This window comes from Podarcis gaigeae (genome assembly GCF_964106915.1).
Source record: "Podarcis gaigeae genome assembly, chromosome: 2".
In the NCBI taxonomy this organism is placed as follows: domain Eukaryota; kingdom Metazoa; phylum Chordata; class Lepidosauria; order Squamata; family Lacertidae; genus Podarcis; species Podarcis gaigeae.
In genome coordinates, this window is record NC_139679.1 from 85,675,778 (window position 1) to 85,682,561 (window position 6,784).

The window sequence follows — 6,784 nt, forward strand, 5'->3', positions numbered from 1 at the left end:
ACACACACACAGAGAGAGAGAGAGAGAGAGAGAGAGAGGTCCAAAATACTGAAAAACAGGCCTGACTACTTAAAATTAGTAAGTAAGCAAAAGAAGTGGCTGAGAAAACCCAAATGGATGTTGCTGCAGCAATACGCACAACATGCTGAAAACCAGAAAAGGGTTTGGAGCAGGGAGAGCATCTCCATATGTCACCGACTTCCAAATCCGAACCTTTTAGATGCATTCTGCAACACTCACAGCATATCTCCTAAATCCTAAACAAATACATTAATTGCTTTCAATTTATCAGTCTCAAATCACTCCGTCTAATTACCATTCATCTAGGGTTTGTGTTTTTAATGGTTTATGGGTATTGTTGGTAATCTTTTAATTTCTCATTAAAAACAATATCTTGTACGCACTATGTGTGAAAAGCCCTAATCCGATAAATCAAGCAAGAGTAACACAGTTAAAAGGAAATCAGCGAAACAATATTTGGGGTTTATATATTTCTGCCAGTCAATTTGTAATTAAAAAGTTGCTACTTTTTAAAAAAAAGCACAACAAAAACCCCAACAACAACACAGTTGTTGCTGTGAAAGCCATTATCAGCCGACATTTTCATATGAATACTGCTTTAATTAATTAGCAAAAAGTAAATACATTATATATCAAAAACGCTTTCCCACTGAACCCATGCGTTCCAGAACAAAAGGCTTAATAAATGACACAAAAGAGGGACAAATTAGCTGATCCCACCTTCCTAGCGTTAGAGTCTTTTAAAGTTCTCCAATGTTTTCCCCCTCATTCTTGTTTCTTCTTCCTCCTGTGTGTGTATTTTTTTTAATGCATTGTTTGGTTCTCTTTGGATAAGGCTGGAGAGATGCTAAACAAACAAAGTGCGCTTTCTCTCTCTCTCTCTCTCACACACACACACACACACCATTCAAATTAAATTGATTGTTTGAAATCAGTTTTTCTGGGTCTTAGAAAACAAGAGTGTTTATGATTATTAAAAAAAATGAATGTAATTATGATCACATACAACATGGTCCCCCTGGAACAACTTATTTACTGAAGGGCTATGACTTGGTTCACACCAAAGAAGAAGAAATGCTTTTTGTCCTGTGGGCTTTCTGAACAGTGGAGGAAAAGACCCTCCTCTTGTTACAGTTGAGGAGGGGAGGAAAGCCGAGCCAACCACTCTCCCCAAAGGCCAACACTACTTGAAATGTATACACTGCTTCTTTCAAGCCACCCCTGTGGATTCTTGATCAGGCACTTTCTTCCCATTTATCACCCAAGAGTTAACTTCATGGCAGATTGCCTTTCCTTGGAAGCAAGTGCCCATGGGATAGCTGCAATGAGACAGCTATCATGGAACAGCTGCAGCATGGTTTACTAAAGACACTTAAAGGGCTTGCATAAGGTTTGAAAGGGTCCTGGGCAAAATGCCCCCCGCGTTATACCCTGACGTCCCTCTCAATGGGGGTGCAGAGTTGACAGCAGGGTTGGATGGGGATAGGCAGTGGTGGGTGGTAACAGACTACCATAGGGATGGGTCAGCCAGGCACAGGGAAGAGAAGCACCAGGTGAGGCAGTTGTGGCAGCCTCCAGCATTTTAATTTACCCAGAATGCCCCTGTGTGTACATTGCATTCAAGTCTCAGAGGTGCTGGAAGTCATGAAGAAGACCACCGCTGTCCAGTACTTCTCCGGACTCCCTTCCCGAATTTACACATTGCCCAAGTATTTTCTATGCTGACACTGAAGTAGAAACAACCATAATTGACACACTACTGGGGAGCATTAAGGTATCAGACTGATGAACAGGTTAACAGTATAATCCTTCCTAAACATGTCCACTCAGAAGTTAGCCCTACGTAATTCAGTGGGGCTTGCTCCCCGGTAAGTGGGGTTAAGAATACAGCCTAACTAAATTGTGGATACAAATGTGTCCCCCAAAACTCAAATGTCCCCCCCTTCTCTCTGCAAGAGAAAAGCCCATTTAGAGCAAAAGAACAGCAAAGGGATGGAGGTTCTTGACCCTTTGCCACTTCCTTACCTGCAACAATGCAATCCTGCACACACTTACATGGTTTTACTTTTGAGTAGATAAGATTGCACTTCCCAAAGCAGCTTCTCTCCCTGCCCCCCAAGGTTGTTAGCAGGGTTTCATTATATGCATTTGCATATGATGTGTAATTAGGCCCTGAGATTACTTAATTGAAACTATATATATATATTTTCACAGTTTTGCCATGTTGGGTAGCTTTGGCAGAAACACCTATCCACCCCTCAGGGTCCTTCTGATTCCAACCGGGATTTATTTTTAAAATTAAGTTTCTGAGCTTGATGCAGCTTAAGGATGTGGGAAAACACATACGGAAACAAAAACAAAGGTCAGTAGAAATAAATGACTGTGTGCTCATTCGTTCATTAGATGTAGCTTTTAAACACTACCTAAGCATGAAACCCAACAACTGAACATCACAGTTCACCAGCTGTGGGGGGTGGGTGACCCACTGGGACTTTCAGAGACCTCCTGGCTTTGCAGCCTGCACAGAGCTACAAAAAAAGAGAAGGCTGGGCTGGGCTTGGACAAGCACCTGTCAGGTCCCAATGCAGACCTAGTGGGTTGCATTGAGTTTGGCAGATCACAGGCTGTTTAGGCCTCTGATGCAAAAACATGGAAGGAGGAGAAAACCAGTCTGACACCTCCCCCCCCCCGAAAAAGGACTCTTAGGAGTCTAACAACCCCAACAAACCAAAAATCCAACAAAACAATATAAAACTATTAAAATGGCAATAAACTACCCAGCACTAAAACAGCAGCGGCAATAATAAACGCCTTAAGAGACAAAAACCAGAGGTTTCTTTAACCCAGAAGGGCTGTAGCTGTGTTAGAACTTTCCCAAATTCAATCTCCAGGCAAGGCAGAGAAGAGGCCCCTGGCTTAAATCCTGGAAAGCTTCTGCCAGTCCGTGCAGACAACACTGAGCTAGATCAACCAATGGTCTTACTCAGTATAAGACAGCTTCTGATGATCCTCATGCCTGTTCAAAGGCTGGCTTTTACTCTTGTCAGCAGAAAGCAGTAAGGGGGAGGGGGCTTTCTGTGCTTCCTGTGGCAGGTGAGAGTCCAAATCCTGGAGCCACCACAGGGGAGACCCTGGGGCCTATATATAGAGCAGGGCTTCCTCCTGCTCACAGGAGAAAAGAAATCCTGATTCCAAACCATTCTGACATTTAAAGGTCAAACAGCAGCACTTCGAACTGAACCTGGAACAAAATGAATGTCACCAAAAGTTGCACAATATTCCTGTGATAAGCTGAGAAACTCAGCAGGGGCCCATTTGTTCTCCCCACACTTTCCAATGCATTTCCCTGCTACTTTCCTAACTGCAAAAATGCTGTGTCCGTGTGAAGTGGATTTGGTGCGCTAGGATGACAAAGCTCTTTAATTTACTTTAACTGCACAATCCTAATGTTCCAATGTGCTTGAATCCCTCCTGCAAAATATTGACAGTCTGGAGGCACCCATAATAAAATTATTATTATTATTGTTGTTGTTGTTACTGTTCTTTTGGGTACATAGGTGACCCTAAGTAGGGCAGCAGAAAATTTCTCTGAATTTCACCAGCCCATCCAAGATGGTGAATTTCTTTGCCTCTCCCCATACCTCCTCTTCATGCCAAAGAAGCTCTACCCACAATGTCCAGCACAGCATTTGGAGAGAACTATGTATGAGAAAAAGGACAAGGCATTCAGTCCTCACTTAACAATTGGTGGCATTTTCTGCCAGAGCCGAGGTGCTGTCGTGTTACCATCCTAACAGTTAAGCAGTGATATTCTAACAACCCAGTCCTTTTGCTCCTCACTTCCTGCTTCAAGAATTCCTAACTGCTGGTTGGCAGTCATTAAACACCTGCCATTTTATTCCCTCACCTTGTGGTGGTTGAGCCACAATCCCCCATAGGCAACACTGTGACAAAGCACAGGGACTACTCCATGGAAGGATACCAAGCTATTCCTAACTACCCTAAGAGGAGCCGCAATGTGTGTGCCTGCTGCAGTCCTTCCACTGCAGACATGTTTTCCCTTTCGCATGAGTGCCTTGATTTTTATCACAGCTATATTTGATTCCGCCACCCATCTGGAATCATCTCGCCTCCCTTTGGCCCTCATAAATAACAGAGCCCGGCTCTAACCGAAAGCAGTTGATGGAATCAAGACCTGTTGGCCTTTGGCAGTCCTTCCAGGAATTTTTAGGGCTTTCACCAGTCAAGAAAAGGCTTTGAAGCTATGGACTTCGGATTTTTATGAAGACCATGCTGTAGGGTTCAGCCAACTCGCAAAGTGTCAAATATGGGGCATTCTTTCATCTCTCCTCTTGAGCGTGGAATCAAGGATGCTCCCACTTGCTGCAACTGAGGACTAGGGAGCTGGAAGCATCCTAGAAATGAAGGCTCATTTCATTTTCTGTGTGCCTTAGTATATTTACCAACTCCCACATTCCCCTCATACTAACTGCTGGAGTCCTGTCTGTCTGTTCTGGAGACTACATCAGATAAGAGGAGACTGGAAAACGGCATGCTTGCTCATTCTCTGGTTTTGAAGCTCTGTTGTTGGGGCCTCAAGGCATCCTGCTCCCGCTTCATGGACGCCTGCTACAGAGACGAGAAAATGTATTTTGCTCTTTCCGTTTCAAAGGGGCGCCCTTATGAAATTTGCCGCTTCGGAAGGCCTATCTATGAAGCACAAAGCCGGACCAGTCAGGGAAATCCTACATTCCACCATATGGTGTCACTACTCCTTCCAGGAGAGAGGAAACGCCTGCTAATTGCTCGATATAGCAGAAAAACAAAATACCACTCAATCAGTATATCTAGCACAAAACACCTATTAATGGTGTGTGATGCTTCAGCACCCTGCATCATTTAAAACACTGAGTTTCACAACAGGTCTCTGGCATAGAGAAATGTGCTTCTTCTCATTTAGTCGGGGTTCAGAGACAACTGACTCAACCGAGGACCAGATATTAGGTGTGACAGTGTCAGCCATGTTTATAGGTGGTGCCATCATGCCTCCTTCCTTCACATCTAAAGCAAACAGTGGAGAAGCAGTGGGAGATGAAGAAGTAAGATCAGGGATGGTTCAGCTCCTCTCACCCTTGCACCCCTTTGGATGTCAAAATCAGAACCTCTTGCCCCACTTTATACTTGAAAGGAAGAGACATGTAAATAAAAATGACTGGCACAATTCATGCTTGTTCCCCTGCCCTCTCTTTTCCAAGTTGACATGCCAACATCTGCATCAGCACAACCGGAAGCCTTCACCTACCCCAGCTGCAACAAAACATGTCTCTCCCAAATTGGCCTCTACAGCCACAGCAGACGCTGTAACTCTCCAATGGTTTGACTTTGCCCACAAAGGTGCACTCCTCCATTGTCTCCCAAGACAGATGGATGCAAACAATTGCCAACCTCTGTGCCAGCCTTTATGCAAGACCTTAGTTACATCACTGATTGGGGAAAATGGGAAGTTGGAGATCAAAAGCACGCTAAGGGCGCATTCAATCCATGCACATCAGCCAGTTTTATACCAGTTTAACTTTCATGACTTCCCTTAAGGTATCTTAGTGCTGACGATAGTGTGTTACAGAGCCTAAAACCTCTCATATGATATACCCACAATCCCTTGCAGAGCCATACTGGTAGTTTGCAGTTTCTTATGTAAGGGAGACATGCCAAAGTCATGAGTCTTCAAATTACCCCACCAGTACTATAACCATTCAGCTGAATGGGCTTCAACAATGGGCTGCTTTGTGGATCAAAGCAGCTGTGCACTGCTGAGAATATTGATTTATCTGGCAACAATGCAACACACTTCCCCAATCAAATAACTTTATTGCCATCAGAAGACTATCAATGACTGATTATTTACCCCCAAAATCCTGGCTTAGCTACTAGATGAAAAAAGGAAATTAACTATGGTTGCTTAGAGGATGCCAGTTAAGAAAAGCACTTGGAACTATTTGTAGTGTGTGCAAGATGTTGACCACTGAAAGGCATCTGTTTCCACTACTTCAGTTATTAGCTACGCAAAATGCAACTCGCTCCCATAATCCTCATGTAAAAAATCTGTTGAACCCAAGTAGGTGCAGTTTTATGTCTGCCCATACAATGCAGAACATGAAGTTGTTCATTTAGCTATTTTGTGCTCTTGGTTCACCCTAAACTCTATGGCTCAGGGAGGAAATATAAATAGCATGAAGAATACATGATTTCTGCACTCACCCCCAAGCCACTAATCATTTGCACGAAGAAAAATATGCTCTCACACATGTTTAGATGATGCGATTGTATTTATGTTTCACACCCCAGCTATTAGGATGTGTTCCTGTTACTCTATTCCTGTTATATTTAGTTCTCACCTAGTTACTCTGGTTTATCTTCCACTGTAGCTCAACTCATGTTCCAGTACGTGCCAACTTTCACCTCAGTCCTCTTCTGCATTTATTACAAGAGTGAGGAACCTGTGGCTCTCCAGATGTTGCTAGACTACAACTCCCATCAGCCCTCACTATTAGCTATACTGGCTGGGGCTTGATGAAAAATTTAGTCTAACAACATCTGGAGGGCCACAGGTTCTGCATTCCTGATTTACCACCAACTTCAAACTCTCAATAAACAGTTACCCATCAGCATGCCATGGCACACTCAGTTTTTTGTTACCATATGCTTGCATGTGAAGACAGTGTATGAGAGACCAGTGATCACAGTTATTGACCAGCCACAACGG